This window comes from Spermophilus citellus (assembly GCF_964194105.1).
Source record: "Spermophilus citellus genome assembly, chromosome: 10".
Lineage (NCBI taxonomy): Eukaryota > Metazoa > Chordata > Mammalia > Rodentia > Sciuridae > Spermophilus > Spermophilus citellus.
The window spans coordinates 11,612,945-11,629,295 of record NC_138197.1 but is presented as its reverse complement, the minus strand read 5'-3'; positions in this window follow the sequence as shown (position 1 = coordinate 11,629,295).

Sequence of the window (16,351 nt, the reverse complement as noted above, 5' to 3'; positions counted from 1 at the left end):
CTTCTTGAAACTTGATACAGTAAAGTAGTTTCACGTTCTATCTCTATGTTTTGTTTCCTCTTGCTGTAGCCCTAAGCAGTGACTGGCGAGAACCACTTTCATGGAGATGGGTTGCAAGCTTCCAAAAATTACGAATCTCCAGAAATCTCAGCAAATATTTTTTCACCCAAACTGGATGATACTTTCAGGTAATGATCAGTACACGAAGGCGACTTGGTTCCCCAAATGTCGTTCTTCTAAGTTGAAGCGTTCATTTCCAGTAACACTTTGAATTTTTAGGTTTCACTCTGTTTTCTCCTATATTGATAGATGTGTTTGGAACTCTAAATCCAACAAGGTTTGTGCTAGCTTCATGAAACTTGACAAAGTAAAGTAGTTTCACGTTCTATCTCTATATTCTGTTTCCTCTTGATGTAGCCCTAAGCAGTGACTGGCGAGAAACACTTTCATGGAAAAAGGTTGCCAAGCTTCCAAAAGTTACGAATCTCCAGAAATCTCAGCAAATATTTTTTCACCCAAACTGGATGATACTTTCAGGTAATGATCAGTACACGAAGGCGACTTGGTTCCCCAAATTTCGTTCTTCTATGTTGAAGCGTTCATTTCCAGTAACAGTTTGAATTTTTAGGTTTCACTCTGTTTTCTCCTATATTGATAGATGTATTTGGAACTCTAAATCCAACACGGTTTGTGCTAGCTTCTTGAAACTTGACACAGTAAAGTAGTTTCACGTTCTATCTCTAGGTTTTGTTTCCTCTTGATGTAGCCCTAAGCAGTGACTGGCGAGAAACACTTTCATGGAAAGGGGTTGCCAAGCTTCCAAAAATTACGAATCTCCAGAAATCTCAGCAAATATTTTTTCACCCAAACTGGATGATACTTTCAGGTAATGATGAGTACACAAAGGCGACTTGGCTCCCCAAATTTCGTTCTTCTATGTTGAAGCGTTCATTTCCAGTAACAGTTTGAAATTTTAGGTTTCACTCTGTCTTCTCCTATATTGATACATGTATTTGGAACTCTAAATCCAACACGGTTTGTGCTAGCTTCTTGAAACTTGATACAGTAAAGTAGTTTCACGTTCTATCTCTGTTTTGTTTCCTCTTGCTGTAGCCCTAAGCAGTGACTGGCGAGAACCACTTTCATGGAGAGGGGTTGCCAAGCTTCCAAAAATTACGAATCTCCAAAAATCTCAGCAAATATTTTTTCACCCAAACTGGATGATACTTTCAGGTAATGATCAGTACACTAAGGCGACTTGGTTCCCCAAATTTCGTTCTTCTATGTTGAAGCGTTCATTTCCAGTAACAGTGTGAATTTTTAGGTTTCACTCTGTTTTCTCCTGTATTGATACATGTATTTGGAACTCTAAATCCAACACGGTTTGTGCTAGCTTCTTGAAACTTGACACAGTAAAGTAGTTTCACGTTCTAACTCTAGGTTTTGTTTCCTCTTGATGTAGCCCTAAGCAGTGACTGGCGAGAAACACTTTCATGGAAAGGGGTTGCCAAGCTTCCAAAAATTACGAATCTTCAGAAATCTCAGCAAATATTTTTTCACCCAAACTGGATGATACTTTCAGGTAATGATCAGTACACTAAGGCGACTTGGTTCCCCAAATTTTGTTCTTCTATGTTGAAGCGTTCATTTCCAGTAACAGTTTGAATTTTTAGGTTTCACTCTGTCTTCTCCTATATTGATACATGTATTTGGAACTCTAAATCCAACACGGTTTGTGCTAGCTTCTTGAAACTTGATACATTAAAGTAGTTTCACGTTCTATCTCTGTTTTGTTTCCTCTTGCTGTAGCCCTAAGCAGTGACTGGCGAGAACCACTTTCATGGAGAGGGGTTGCCAAGCTTCCAAAAATTACGAATCTCCAGAAATCTCAGCAAATATTTTTTCACCCAAACTGGATGATACTTTCAGGTAATGATCAGTACACGAAGGCGACTTGGTTCCCCAAATTTCGTTCTTCTATGTTGAAGCGTTCATTTCCAGTAACAGTTTGAATTTTTAGGTTTCACTCTGTTTTCTCCTGTATTGATACATGTATTTGGAACTCTAAATCCAACACGGTTTGCGCTAGCTTCTTGAAACTTGACACAGTAAAGTAGTTTCACGTTCTATCTCTATGTTTTGTTTCCTCTTGATGTAGCCCTAAGCAGTGACTGGCGAGAAACACTTTCGTGGAAAGGGGTTGCCAAGCTTCCAAAAATTACGAATCTCCAGAAATCTCAGCAAATATTTTTTCACCCAAACTGGATGATACTTTCAGGTAATGATCAGTACACTAAGGCGACTTGGTTCCCCAAATGTCGTTCTTCTATGTTTAAGCGTTCATTTCCTGTAACAGTTTGAATTTTTAGGTTTCACTCTGTTTTCTCCTATATTGATACATGTATTTGGAACTCTAAATCCAACACGGTATGTGCTAGCTTCTTGAAACTTGATACAGTAAAGTAGTTTCACGTTCTATCTCTATGTTTTGTTTCCTCTTGCTGTAGCCCTAAGCAGTGACTGGCGAGAACCACTTTCATGGAGAGGGGTTGCCAAGCTTCCAAAAATTACGAATCTCCAGAAATCTCAGCAAATATTTTTTCACCCAAACTGGATGATACTTTCAGGTAATGATCAGTACACGAAGGCGACTTGGTTCCCCAAATGTCGTTCTTCTATGTTGAAGCGTTCATTTCCAGTAACACTTTGAATTTTTAGGTTTCACTCTGTTTTCTCCTATATTGATAGATGTATTTGGAACTCTAAATCCAACACGGTTTGTGCTAGCTTCATGAAACTTGACAAAGTAAAGTAGTTTCACGTTCTATCTCAATGTTTTGTTTCCTCTTGATGTAGCCCTAAGCAGTGACTGGCGAGAAACACTTTCATGGAAAGGGGTTGCCAAGCTTCCAAAAATTACGAATCTCCAGAAATCTCAGCAAATATTTTTTCACCCAAACTGGATGATACTTTCAGGTAATGATTAGTACACGAAGGCAACTTGGCTCCCCAAATTTCGTTCTTCTATGTTGAAGCGTTCATTTCCAGTAATAGTTTGAATTTTTAGGTTTCACTCTGTCTTCTCCTATATTGATACATGTATTTGGAACTCTAAATCCAACACGGTTTGTGCTAGCTTCTTGAAACTTGATACAGTAAAGTAGTTTCACGTTCTATCTCTGTTTTGTTTCCTCTTGCTGTAGCCCTAAGCAGTGACTGGCGAGAACCACTTTCATGGAGAGGGGTTGCCAAGCTTCCAAAAATTACGAATCTCCAAAAATCTCAGCAAATATTTTTTCACCCAAACTGGATGATACTTTCAGGTAATGATCAGTACACGAAGGCGACTTGGTTCCCCAAATTTCGTTCTTCTATGTTGAAGCGTTCATTTCCAGTAACAGTGTGAATTTTTAGGTTTCACTCTGTTTTCTCCTATATTGATACATGTATTTGGAACTCTAAATCCAACACGGTTTGTGCTAGCTTCTTGAAACTTGACACAGTAAAGTAGTTTCACGTTCTAACTCTAGGTTTTGTTTCCTCTTGATGTAGCCCTAAGCAGTTACTGGCAAGAAACACTTTCATGGAAAGGGGTTGCCAAGCTTCCAAAAATTACGAATCTCCAGAAATCTCAGCAAATATTTTTTCACCCAAACTGGATGATACTTTCAGGTAATGATCAGTACACTAAGGCGACTTGGTTCCCCAAATTTTGTTCTTGTATGTTGAAGCGTTCATTTCCAGTAACAGTTTGAATTTTTAGGTTTCACTCTGTTTTCTCCTATATTGATAGATGTATTTGGAACTCTAAATCCAACACGGTTTGTGCTAGCTTCTTGAAACTTGACACAGTAAAGTAGTTTCACGTTCTATCTCTAGGTTTTGTTTCCTCTTGATGTAGCCCTAAGCAGTGACTGGCGAGAAACACTTTCATGGAAAGGGGTTGCCAAGCTTCCAAAAATTACGAATATACAGAAATCTCAGCAAATATTTTTTCACCCAAACTGGATGATACTTTCAGGTAATGATCAGTACACAAAGGCGACTTGGCTCCCCAAATTTCGTTCTTCTATGTTGAAGCGTTCATTTCCAGTAACAGTTTGAAATTTTAGGTTTCACTCTGTCTTCTCCTATATTGATACATGTATTTGGAACTCTAAATCCAACACGGTTTGTGCTAGCTTCTTGAAACTTGATACAGTAAAGTAGTTTCACGTTCTATCTCTGTTTTGTTTCCTCTTGCTGTAGCCCTAAGCAGTGACTGGCGAGAACCACTTTCATGGAGAGGGGTTGCCAAGCTTCCAAAAATTACGAATCTCCAAAAATCTCAGCAAATATTTTTTCACCCAAACTGGATGATACTTTCAGGTAATGATCAGTACACTAAGGCGACTTGGTTCCCCAAATTTCGTTCTTCTATGTTGAAGCGTTCATTTCCAGTAACAGTGTGAATTTTTAGGTTTCACTCTGTTTTCTCCTGTATTGATACATGTATTTGGAACTCTAAATCCAACACGGTTTGTGCTAGCTTCTTGAAACTTGACACAGTAAAGTAGTTTCACGTTCTAACTCTAGGTTTTGTTTCCTCTTGATGTAGCCCTAAGCAGTGACTGGCGAGAAACACTTTCATGGAAAGGGGTTGCCAAGCTTCCAAAAATTACGAATCTCCAGAAATCTCAGCAAATATTTTTTCACCCAAACTGGATGATACTTTCAGGTAATGATCAGTACACTAAGGCGACTTGGTTCCCCAAATTTTGTTCTTCTATGTTGAAGCGTTCATTTCCAGTAACAGTTTGAATTTTTAGGTTTCACTCTGTTTTCTCCTATATTGATACATGTATTTGGAACTCTAAATCCAACACGGTTTGTGCTAGCTTCTTGAAACTTGATACAGTAAAGTAGATTCACGTTCTATCTCTATGTTTTGTTTCCTCTTGATGTAGCCCTAAGCAGTACTGGCGAGAACCACTTTCATGGAGAGGGGTTGCCAAGCTTCCAAAAATTACGAATCTCCAGAAATCTCAGCAAATATTTTTTCACCCAAACTGGATGATACTTTCAGGTAATGATCAGTACACTAAGGCGACTTGGTTCCCCAAATTTCGTTCTTCTATGTTGAAGCGTTCATTTCCAGTAACAGTTTGAATTTTTAGGTTTCACTCTGTTTTCTCCTATATAGATAGATGTATTTGGAACTCTAAATCCAACAGGGTTTGTGCTAGCTTCTTGAAACTTGACACAGTAAAGTAGTTTCAAGTTCTATCTCTATGTTTTGTTTCCTCTTGATGTAGCCCTAAGCAGTGACTGGCGAGAAACACTTTCATGGAAAGGGGTTGCCAAGCTTCCAAAAATTACGAATCTCCAGAAATCTCAGCAAATATTTTTTCACCCAAACTGGATGATACTTTCAGGTAATGATCAGTACACTATGGCGACTTGGTTCCTCAAATGTCGTTCTTCTATGTTGAAGCGTTCATTTCCTGTAACAGTTTGAATTTTTAGGTTTCACTCTGTTTTCTCCTATATTGATAGATGTATTTGGAACTCTAAATCCAACACGGTTTGTGCTAGCTTCTTGAAACTTGATACAGTAAAGTAGTTTCACGTTCTATCTCTATGTTTTGTTTCCTCTTGATGTAGCCCTAAGCAGTGACTGGCAAGAACCACTTTCATGGAGAGGGGTTGCCAAGCTTCCAAAAATTACGAATCTCCAAATATCTCAGCAAATATTTTTTCACCCAAACTGGATGATACTTTCAGGTAATGATCAGTACACGAAGGCGACTTGGTTCCCCAAATGTCGTTCTTCTATGTTGAAGCGTTCATTTCCAGTAACACTTTGAATTTTTAGGTTTCACTCTGTTTTCTCCTATATTGAAAGATGTATTTGGAACTCTAAATCCAACACGGTTTGTGCTAGCTTCATGAAACTTGACAAAGTAAAGTAGTTTCACGTTCTATCTCTATATTCTGTTTCCTCTTGATGTAGCCCTAAGCAGTGACTGGCAAAAACACTTTCATGGAAAGGGGTTGCCAAGCTTCCAAAAGTTACGAATCTCCAGAAATCTCAGCAAATATTTTTTCACCCAAACTGGATGATACTTTCAGGTAATGATCAGTACACTAAGGCGACTTGGTTCCCCAAAGTTCGTTCTTCTATGTTGAAGCGTTCATTTCCAGTAACAGTTTGAATTTTTAGGTTTCACTCTGTTTTCTCCTATATTGATACATGTATTTGGAACTCTAAATCCAACACGGTTTGTGCTAGCTTCTTGAAACTTGATACAGTAAAGTAGTTTCACGTTCTAACTCTAGGTTTTGTTTCCTCTTGATGTAGCCCTAAGCAGTGACTGGCGAGAAACACTTTCATGGAAAGGGGTTGCCAAGCTTCCAAAAATTACGAATCTCCAGAAATCTCAGCAAATATTTTTTCACCCAAACTGGATGATACTTTCAGGTAATGATCAGTACACTAAGGCGACTTGGTTCCCCAAATTTTGTTCTTGTATGTTGAAGCGTTCATTTCCAGTAACAGTGTGAATTTTTAGGTTTCACTCTGTTTTCTCCTATATTGATACATGTATTTGGAACTCTAAATCCAACACGGTTTGTGCTAGCTTCTTGAAACTTGACACAGTAAAGTAGTTTCACGTTCTAACTCTAGGTTTTGTTTCCTCTTGATGTAGCCCTAAGCAGTGACTGGCAAGAAACACTTTCATGGAAAGGGGTTGCCAAGCTTCCAAAAATTACGAATCTCCAGAAATCTCAGCAAATATTTTTTCACCCAAACTGGATGATACTTTCAGGTAATGATCAGTACACTAAGGCGACTTGGTTCCCCAAATTTCGTTCTTCTATGTTGAAGCGTTCATTTCCAGTAACAGTTTGAATTTTTAGGTTTCACTCTGTTTTCTCCTATATAGATAGATGTATTTGGAACTCTAAATCCAACACGGTTTGTGCTAGCTTCTTGAAACTTGACACAGTAAAGTAGTTTCAAATTCTATCTCTAGGTTTTGTTTCCTCTTGATGTAGCCCTAAGCAGTGACTGGCGAGAAACACTTTCATGGAAAGGGGTTGCCAAGCTTCCAAAAATTACGAATCTCCAGAAATCTCAGCAAATATTTTTTCACCCAAACTGGATGATACTTTCAGGTAATGATCAGTACACTAAGGCGACTTGGTTCCCCAAATGTCGTTCTTCTATGTTGAAGCGTTCATTTCCTGTAACAGTTTGAATTTTTAGGTTTCACTCTGTTTTCTCCTATATTGATACATGTATTTGGAACTCTAAATCCAACACGGTTTGTGCTAGCTTCTTGAAACTTGATACAGTAAAGTAGTTTCACGTTCTATCTCTATGTTTTGTTTCCTCTTGCTGTAGCCCTAAGCAGTGACTGGCGAGAACCACTTTAATGGAGAGGGGTTGCAAGCTTCCAAAAATTACGAATCTCCAGAAATCTCAGCAAATATTTTTTCACCCAAACTGGATGATACTTTCAGGTAATGATCAGTACACGAAGGCGACTTGGTTCCCCAAATGTCGTTCTTCTAAGTTGAAGCGTTCATTTCCAGTAACACTTTGAATTTTTTGGTTTCACTCTGTTTTCTCCTATATTGATAGATGTATTTGGAACTCTAAATCCAACACGGTTTGTGCTAGCTTCATGAAACTTGACAAAGTAAAGTAGTTTCACGTTCTATCTCTATATTCTGTTTCCTCTTGATGTAGCCCTAAGCAGTGACTGGCGAGAAACACTTTCATGGAAAAAGGTTGCCAAGCTTCCAAAAGTTACGAATCTCCAGAAATCTCAGCAAATATTTTTTCACCCAAACTGGATGATACTTTCAGGTAATGATCAGTACACGAAGGCGACTTGGTTCCCCAAATTTCGTTCTTCTATGTTGAAGCGTTCATTTCCAGTAACAGTTTGAATTTTTAGGTTTCACTCTGTTTTCTCCTATATTGATAGATGTATTTGGAACTCTAAATCCAACACGGTTTGTGCTAGCTTCTTGAAACTTGACACAGTAAAGTAGTTTCACGTTCTATCTCTAGGTTTTGTTTCCTCTTGATGTAGCCCTAAGCAGTGACTGGCGAGAAACACTTTCATGGAAAGGGGTTGCCAAGCTTCCAAAAATTACGAATATCCAGAAATCTCAGCAACTATTTTTTCACCCAAACTGGATGATACTTTCAGGTAATGATCAGTACACAAAGGCGACTTGGCTCCCCAAATTTCGTTCTTCTATGTTGAAGCGTTCATTTCCAGTAACAGTTTGAATTTTTAGGTTTCACTCTGTCTTCTCCTATATTGATACATGTATTTGGAACTCTAAATCCAACACGGTTTGTGCTAGCTTCTTGAAACTTGATACAGTAAAGTAGTTTCACGTTCTATCTCTGTTTTGTTTCCTCTTGCTGTAGCCCTAAGCAGTGACTGGCGAGAACCACTTTCATGGAGAGGGGTTGCCAAGCTTCCAAAAATTACGAATCTCCAAAAATCTCAGCAAATATTTTTTCACCCAAACTGGATGATAATTTCAGGTAATGATCAGTACACTAAGGCGACTTGGTTCCCCAAATTTCGTTCTTCTATGTTGAAGCGTTCATTTCCAGTAACAGTGTGAATTTTTAGGTTTCACTCTGTTTTCTCCTGTATTGATACATGTATTTGGAACTCTAAATCCAACACGGTTTGTGCTAGCTTCTTGAAACTTGACACAGTAAAGTAGTTTCACGTTCTAACTCTAGGTTTTGTTTCCTCTTGATGTAGCCCTAAGCAGTGACTGGCGAGAAACACTTTCATGGAAAGGGGTTGCCAAGCTTCCAAAAATTACGAATCTCCAGAAATCTCAGCAAATATTTTTTCACCCAAACTGGATGATACTTTCAGGTAATGATCAGTACACTAAGGCGACTTGGTTCCCCAAATTTTGTTCTTCTATGTTGAAGCGTTCATTTCCAGTAACAGTTTGAATTTTTAGGTTTCACTCTGTTTTCTCCTATATTGATACATGTATTTGGAACTCTAAATCCAACACGGTTTGTGCTAGCTTCTTGAAACTTGATACAGTAAAGTAGTTTCACGTTCTATCTCTATGTTTTGTTTCCTCTTGATGTAGCCCTAAGCAGTACTGGCGAGAACCACTTTCATGGAGAGGGGTTGCCAAGCTTCCAAAAATTACGAATCTCCAAATATCTCAGCAAATATTTTTTCACCCAAACTGGATGATACTTTCAGGTAATGATCAGTACACTAAGGCGGCTTGGTTCCCCAAATTTCGTTCTTCTATGTTGAAGCGTTCATTTCCAGTAACAGTTTGAATTTTTAGGTTTCACTCTGTTTTCTCCTATATAGATAGATGTATTTGGAACTCTAAATCCAACAGGGTTTGTGCTAGCTTCTTGAAACTTGACACAGTAAAGTAGTTTCAAGTTCTATCTCTATGTTTTGTTTCCTCTTGATGTAGCCCTAAGCAGTGACTGGCGAGAAACACTTTCATGGAAAGGGGTTGCCAAGCTTCCAAAAGTTACGAATCTCCAGAAATCTCAGCAAATATTTTTTCACCCAAACTGGATGATACTTTCAGGTAATGATCAGTACACGAAGGCGACTTGGTTCCCCAAATTTCGTTCTTCTATGTTGAAGCGTTCATTTCCAGTAACAGTTTGAATTTTTAGGTTTCACTCTGTTTTCTCCTATATTGATACATGTATTTGGAACTCTAAATCCAACACGGTTTGTGCTAGCTTCTTGAAACTTGATACAGTAAAGTAGTTTCACGTTCTATCTCTATGTTTTGTTTCCTCTTGCTGTAGCCCTAAGCAGTGACTGGCGAGAACCACTTTCATGGATAGGGGTTGCCAAGCTTCCAAAAATTACGAATCTCCAGAAATCTCAGCAAATATTTTTTCACCCAAACTGGATGATACTTTCAGGTAATGATCAGTACACGAAGGCGACTTGGTTCCCCAAATGTCGTTCTTCTATGTTGAAGCGTTCATTTCCAGTAACACTTTGAATTTTTAGGTTTCACTCTGTTTTCTCCTATATTGATAGATGTATTTGGAACTCTAAATCCAACACGGTTTGTGCTAGCTTCTTGAAACTTGACAAAGTAAAGTAGTTTCACGTTCTATCTCTATATTCTGTTTCCTCTTGATGTAGCCCTAAGCAGTGACTGGCGAGAAACACTTTCATGGAAAAAGGTTGCCAAGCTTCCAAAAGTTACGAATCTCCAGAAATCTCAGCAAATATTTTTTCACCCAAACTGGATGATACTTTCAGGTAATGATCAGTACACGAAGGCGACTTGGTTCCCCAAATTTCGTTCTTCTATGTTGAAGCGTTCATTTCCAGTAACAGTTTGAATTTTTAGGTTTCACTCTGTTTTCTCCTATATAGATAGATGTATTTGGAACTCTAAATCCAACACGGTTTGTGCTAGCTTCTTGAAACTTGACACAGTAAAGTAGTTTCAAGTTCTATCTCTATGTTTTGTTTCCTCTTGATGTAGCCCTAAGCAGTAACTGGCGAGAAACACTTTCATGGAAAGGGGTTGCCAAGCTTCCAAAAATTACGAATCTCCAGAAATCTCAGCAAATATTTTTTCACCCAAACTGGATGATACTTTCAGGTAATGATCAGTACACTAAGGCGACTTGGTTCCCCAAAGTTCGTTCTTCTATGTTGAAGCGTTCATTTCCAGTAACAGTTTGAATTTTTAGGTTTCACTCTGTTTTCTCCTATATTGATAGATGTATTTGGAACTCTAAATCCAACACGGTTTGTGCTAGCTTCTTGAAACTTGATACAGTAAAGTAGTTTCACGTTCTATCTCTATGTTTTGTTTCCTCTTGCTGTAGACCTAAGCAGTGACTGGCGAGAACCACTTTCATGGAGAGGGGTTGCCAAGCTTCCAAAAATTACGAATCTCCAGAAGTCTCAGCAAATATTTTTTCACCCAAACTGGATGATACTTTCAGGTAATGATCAGTACACGAAGGCGACTTGGTTCCCCAAATGTCGTTCTTCTAAGTTGAAGTGTTCATTTCCAGTAACACTTTGAATTTTTTGGTTTCACTCTGTTTTCTCCTATATTGATAGATGTATTTGGAACTCTAAATCCAACACGGTTTGTGCTAGCTTCATGAAACTTGACAAAGTAAAGTAGTTTCACGTTCTATCTCTATGTTTTGTTTCCTCTTGATGTAGCCCTAAGCAGTGACTGGCGAGAAACACTTTCATGGAAAAAGGTTGCCAAGCTTCCAAAAGTTACGAATCTCCAGAAATCTCAGCAAATATTTTTTCACCCAAACTGATGATACTTTCAGGTAATGATCAGTACACGAAGGCGACTTGGTTCCCCAAATTTCGTTCTTCTATGTTGAAGCGTTCATTTCCAGTAACAGTTTGAATTTTTAGGTTTCACTCTGTTTTCTCCTATATTGATAGATGTATTTGGAACTCTAAATCCAACACGTTTTGTGCTAGCTTCTTGAAACTTGACACAGTAAAGTAGTTTCACGTTCTATCTCTAGGTTTTGTTTCCTCTTGATGTAGCCCTAAGCATTGACTGGCGAGAAACACTTTCATGGAAAGGGGTTGCCAAGCTTCCAAAAATTACGAATCTCCAGAAATCTCAGCAAATATTTTTTCACCCAAATTGGATGATACTTTCAGGTAATGATCAGTACACGAAGGCGACATGGCTCCCCAAATTTTGTTCTTCTATGTTGAAGCGTTCATTTCCAGTAACAGTTTGAATTTTTAGGTTTCACTCTGTTTTCTCCTATATTGATAGATGTATTTGGAACTCTAAATCCAACACGGTTTGTGCTAGCTTCATGAAACTTGACAAAGTAAAGTAGTTTCACGTTCTATCTCTATATTCTGTTTCCTCTTGATGTAGCCCTAAGCAGTGACTGGCAAAAACACTTTCATGGAAAGGGGTTGCCAAGCTTCCAAAAGTTACGAATCTCCAGAAATCTCAGCAAATATTTTTTCACCCAAACTGGATGATACTTTCAGGTAATGATCAGTACACTAAGGCGACTTGGTTCCCCAAAGTTCGTTCTTCTATGTTGAAGCGTTCATTTCCAGTAACAGTTTGAATTTTTAGGTTTCACTCTGTTTTCTCCTATATTGATACATGTATTTGGAACTCTAAATCCAACACGGTTTGTGCTAGCTTCTTGAAACTTGACACAGTAAAGTAGTTTCACGTTCTAACTCTAGGTTTTGTTTCCTCTTGATGTAGCCCTAAGCAGTGACTGGCGAGAAACACTTTCATGGAAAGGGGTTGCCAAGCTTCCAAAAATTACGAATCTCCAGAAATCTCAGCAAATATTTTTTCACCCAAACTGGATGATACTTTCAGGTAATGATCAGTACACTAAGGCGACTTGGTTCCCCAAATTTCGTTCTTCTATGTTGAAGCGTTCATTTCCAGTAACAGTGTGAATTTTTAGGTTTCACTCTGTTTTCTCCCATATTGATAGATGTATTTGGAACTCTAAATCCAACACGGTTTGTGCTAGCTTCATGAAACTTGACAAAGTAAAGTAGTTTCACGTTCTATCTCTATATTCTGTTTCCTCTTGATGTCGCCCTAAGCAGTGACTGGCAAAAACACTTTCATGGAAAGGGGTTGCCAAGCTTCCAAAAGTTACGAATCTCCAGAAATCTCAACAAATATTTTTTCACCCAAACTGGATGATACTTTCAGGTAATGATCAGTACACTAAGGCGACTTGGTTCCCCAAAGTTCGTTCTTCTGTTGAAGCGTTCATTTCCAGTAACAGTTTGAATTTTTAGGTTTCACTCTGTTTTCTCCTATATTGATACATGTATTTGGAACTCTAAATCCAACACGGTTTGTGCTAGCTTCTTGAAACTTGATACAGTAAAGTAGTTTCACGTTCTATCTCTATGCTTTGTTTCCTCTTGATGTAGCCCTAAGCAGTGACTGGCGAGAAACACTTTCATGGAAAGGGGTTGCCAAGCTTCCAAAAATTACGAATCTCCAGAAATCTCAGCAAATATTTTTTCACCCAAACTGGATGATACTTTCAGGTAATGATCAGTACACTATGGCGACTTGGTTCCCCAAATGTCGTTCTTCTATGTTGAAGCGTTCATTTCCTGTAACAGTTTGAATTTTTAGGTTTCACTCTGTTTTCTCCTATATTGATACATGTATTTGGAACTCTAAATCCAACACGGTTTGTGCTAGCTTCTTGAAACTTGACACAGTAAAGTAGTTTCACGTTCTATCTCTATGTTTTGTTTCCTCTTGATGTAGCCCTAAGCAGTGACTGGCGAGAAACACTTTCATGGAAAGGGGTTGCCAAGCTTCCAAAAATTACGAATCTCCAGAAATCTCAGCAAATATTTTTTCACCCAAACTGGATGATACTTTCAGGTAATGATCAGTACACTAAGGCGACTTGGTTCCCCAAATGTCGTTCTTCTATGTTGAAGCGTTCATTTCCAGTAACAGTTTGAATTTTTAGGTTTCACTCTGTTTTCTCCTATATTGATACATGTATTTGGAACTCTAAATCCAACACGGTTTGTGCTAGCTTCATGAAACTTGACAAAGTAAAGTAGTTTCACGTTCTATCTCTATATTCTGTTTCCTCTTGATGTAGCCCTAAGCAGTGACTGGCGAGAAACACTTTCATGGAAAAAGTTGCCAAGCTTCCAAAAGTTACGAATCTCCAGAAATCTCAGGAAATATTTTTTCACCCAAACTGGATGATACTTTCAGGTAATGATCAGTACACGTAGGCGACTTGGTTCCCCAAATTTCGTTCTTCTATGTTGAAGCGTTCATTTCCAGTAACAGTTTGAATTTTTAGGTTTCACTCTGTTTTCTCCTATATTGATACATGTATTTGGAACTCTAAATCCAACACGGTTTGTGCTAGCTTCTTGAAACTTGACACAGTAAAGTAGTTTCACGTTCTATCTCTATGTTTTGTTTCCTCTTGGTGTAGCCCTAAGCAGTGACTGGCGAGAAACACTTTCATGGAAAGGGGTTGCCAAGCTTCCAAAAATTACGAATCTCCAGAAATCTCAGCAAATATTTTTTCACCCAAACTGGATGATACTTTCAGGTAATGATCAGTACACTAAGGCGACTTGGTTCCCCAAATGTCGTTCTTCTATGTTGAAGCGTTCATTTCCTGTAACAGTTTGAATTTTTAGGTTTCACTCTGTTTTCTCCTATATAGATAGATGTATTTGGAACTCTAAATCCAACACGGTTTGTGCTAGCTTCTTGAAACTTGACACAGTAAAGTAGTTTCACGTTCTATCTCTATGTTTTGTTTCCTCTTGCTGTAGCCCTAAGCAGTGACTGGCGAGAACCACTTTCATGGAGAGGGGTTGCCAAGCTTCCAAAAATTACGAATCTCCAGAAATCTCAGCAAATATTTTTTCACCCAAACTGGATGATACTTTCAGGCAATGATCAGTACACTAAGGCGACTTGGTTCCCCAAATGTCGTTCTTCTATGTTGAAGCGTTCATTTCCAGTAACACTTTGAATTTTTAGGTTTCACTCTGTTTTCTCCTATATAGATAGATGTATTTGGAACTCTAAATCCAACACGGTTTGTGCTAGCTTCATGAAACTTGACAAAGTAAAGTAGTTTCACGTTCTATCTCTATATTCTGTTTCCTCTTGTTGTAGCCCTAAGCAGTGACTGGCGAGAACCACTTTCATGGAGAGGAGTTGCCAAGCTTCCAAAAATTACGAATCTCCAGAAATCTCAGCAAATATTTTTTCACCCAAACTGGATGATACTTTCAGGTAATGATCAGTACACGAAGGCGACTTGGTTCCCCAAATTTCGTTCTTCTATGTTGAAGCGTTCATTTCCAGTAACAGTTTGAATTTTTAGGTTTCACTCTGTTTTCTCCTATATTGATAGATGTATTTGGAACTCTAAATCCAACACGGTTTGTGCTAGCTTCTTGAAACTTGACACAGTAAAGTAGTTTCACGTTCTATCTCTAGGTTTTGTTTCCTCTTGATGTAGCCCTAAGCATTGACTGGCGAGAAACACTTTCATGGAAAGGGGTTGCCAAGCTTCCAAAAATTACGAATCTCCAGAAATCTCAGCAAATATTTTTTCACCCAAACTCGATGATACTTTCAGGTAATGATCAGTACACGAAGGCGACTTGGCTCCCCAAATTTCGTTCTTCTATGTTGAAGCGTTCATTTCCAGTAACAGTTTGAATTTTTAGGTTTCACTCTGTCTTCTCCTATATTGATACATGTATTTGGAACTCTAAATCCAACACGGTTTGTGCTAGCTTCTTGAAACTTGATACAGTAAAGTAGTTTCACGTTCTATCTCTGTTTTGTTTCCTCTTGCTGTAGCCCTAAGCAGTGACTGGCGAGAACCACTTTCATGGAGAGGGGTTGCCAAGCTTCCAAAAATTACGAATCTCCAAAAATCTCAGCAAATATTTTTTCACCCAAACTGGATGATACTTTCAGGTAATGATCAGTACACTAAGGCGACTTGGTTACCCAAATTTCGTTCTTCTATGTTGAAGCGTTCATTTCCAGTAACAGTGTGAATTTTTAGGTTTCACTCTGTTTTCTCCTATATTGATACATGTATTTGGAACTCTAAATCCAACACGGTTTGTGCTAGCTTCTTGAAACTTGACACAGTAAAGTAGTTTCACGTTCTAAATCTAGGTTTTGTTTCCTCTTGATGTAGCCCTAAGCAGTGACTGGCAAAAACACTTTCATGGAAAGGGGTTGCCAAGCTTCCAAAAATTACGAATCTCCAGAAATCTCAGCAAATATTTTTTCACCCAAACTGGATGATACTTTCAGGTAATGATCAGTACACTAAGGCGACTTGGTTCCCCAAAGTTCGTTCTTCTATGTTGAAGCGTTCATTTCCAGTAACAGTTTGAATTTTTAGGTTTCACTCTGTTTTCTCCTATATTGATACATGTATTTGGAACTCTAAATCCAACACGGTTTGTGCTAGCTTCTTGAAACTTGATACAGTAAAGTAGTTTCACGTTCTATCTCTATGTTTTGTTTCCTCTTGCTGTAGCCCTAAGCAGTGACTGGCGAGAACCACTTTCATGGAGAGGGGTTGCCAAGCTTCCAAAAATTACGAATCTCCAGAAATCTCAGCAAATATTTTTTCACCCAAACTGGATGATACTTTCAGGTAATGATCAGTACACGAAGGCGACTTGGTTCCCCAAATGTCGTTCTTCTATGTTGAAGCGTTCATTTCCAGTAACACTTTGAATTTTTAGGTTTCACTCTGTTTTCTCCTATATAGATAGATGTATTTGGA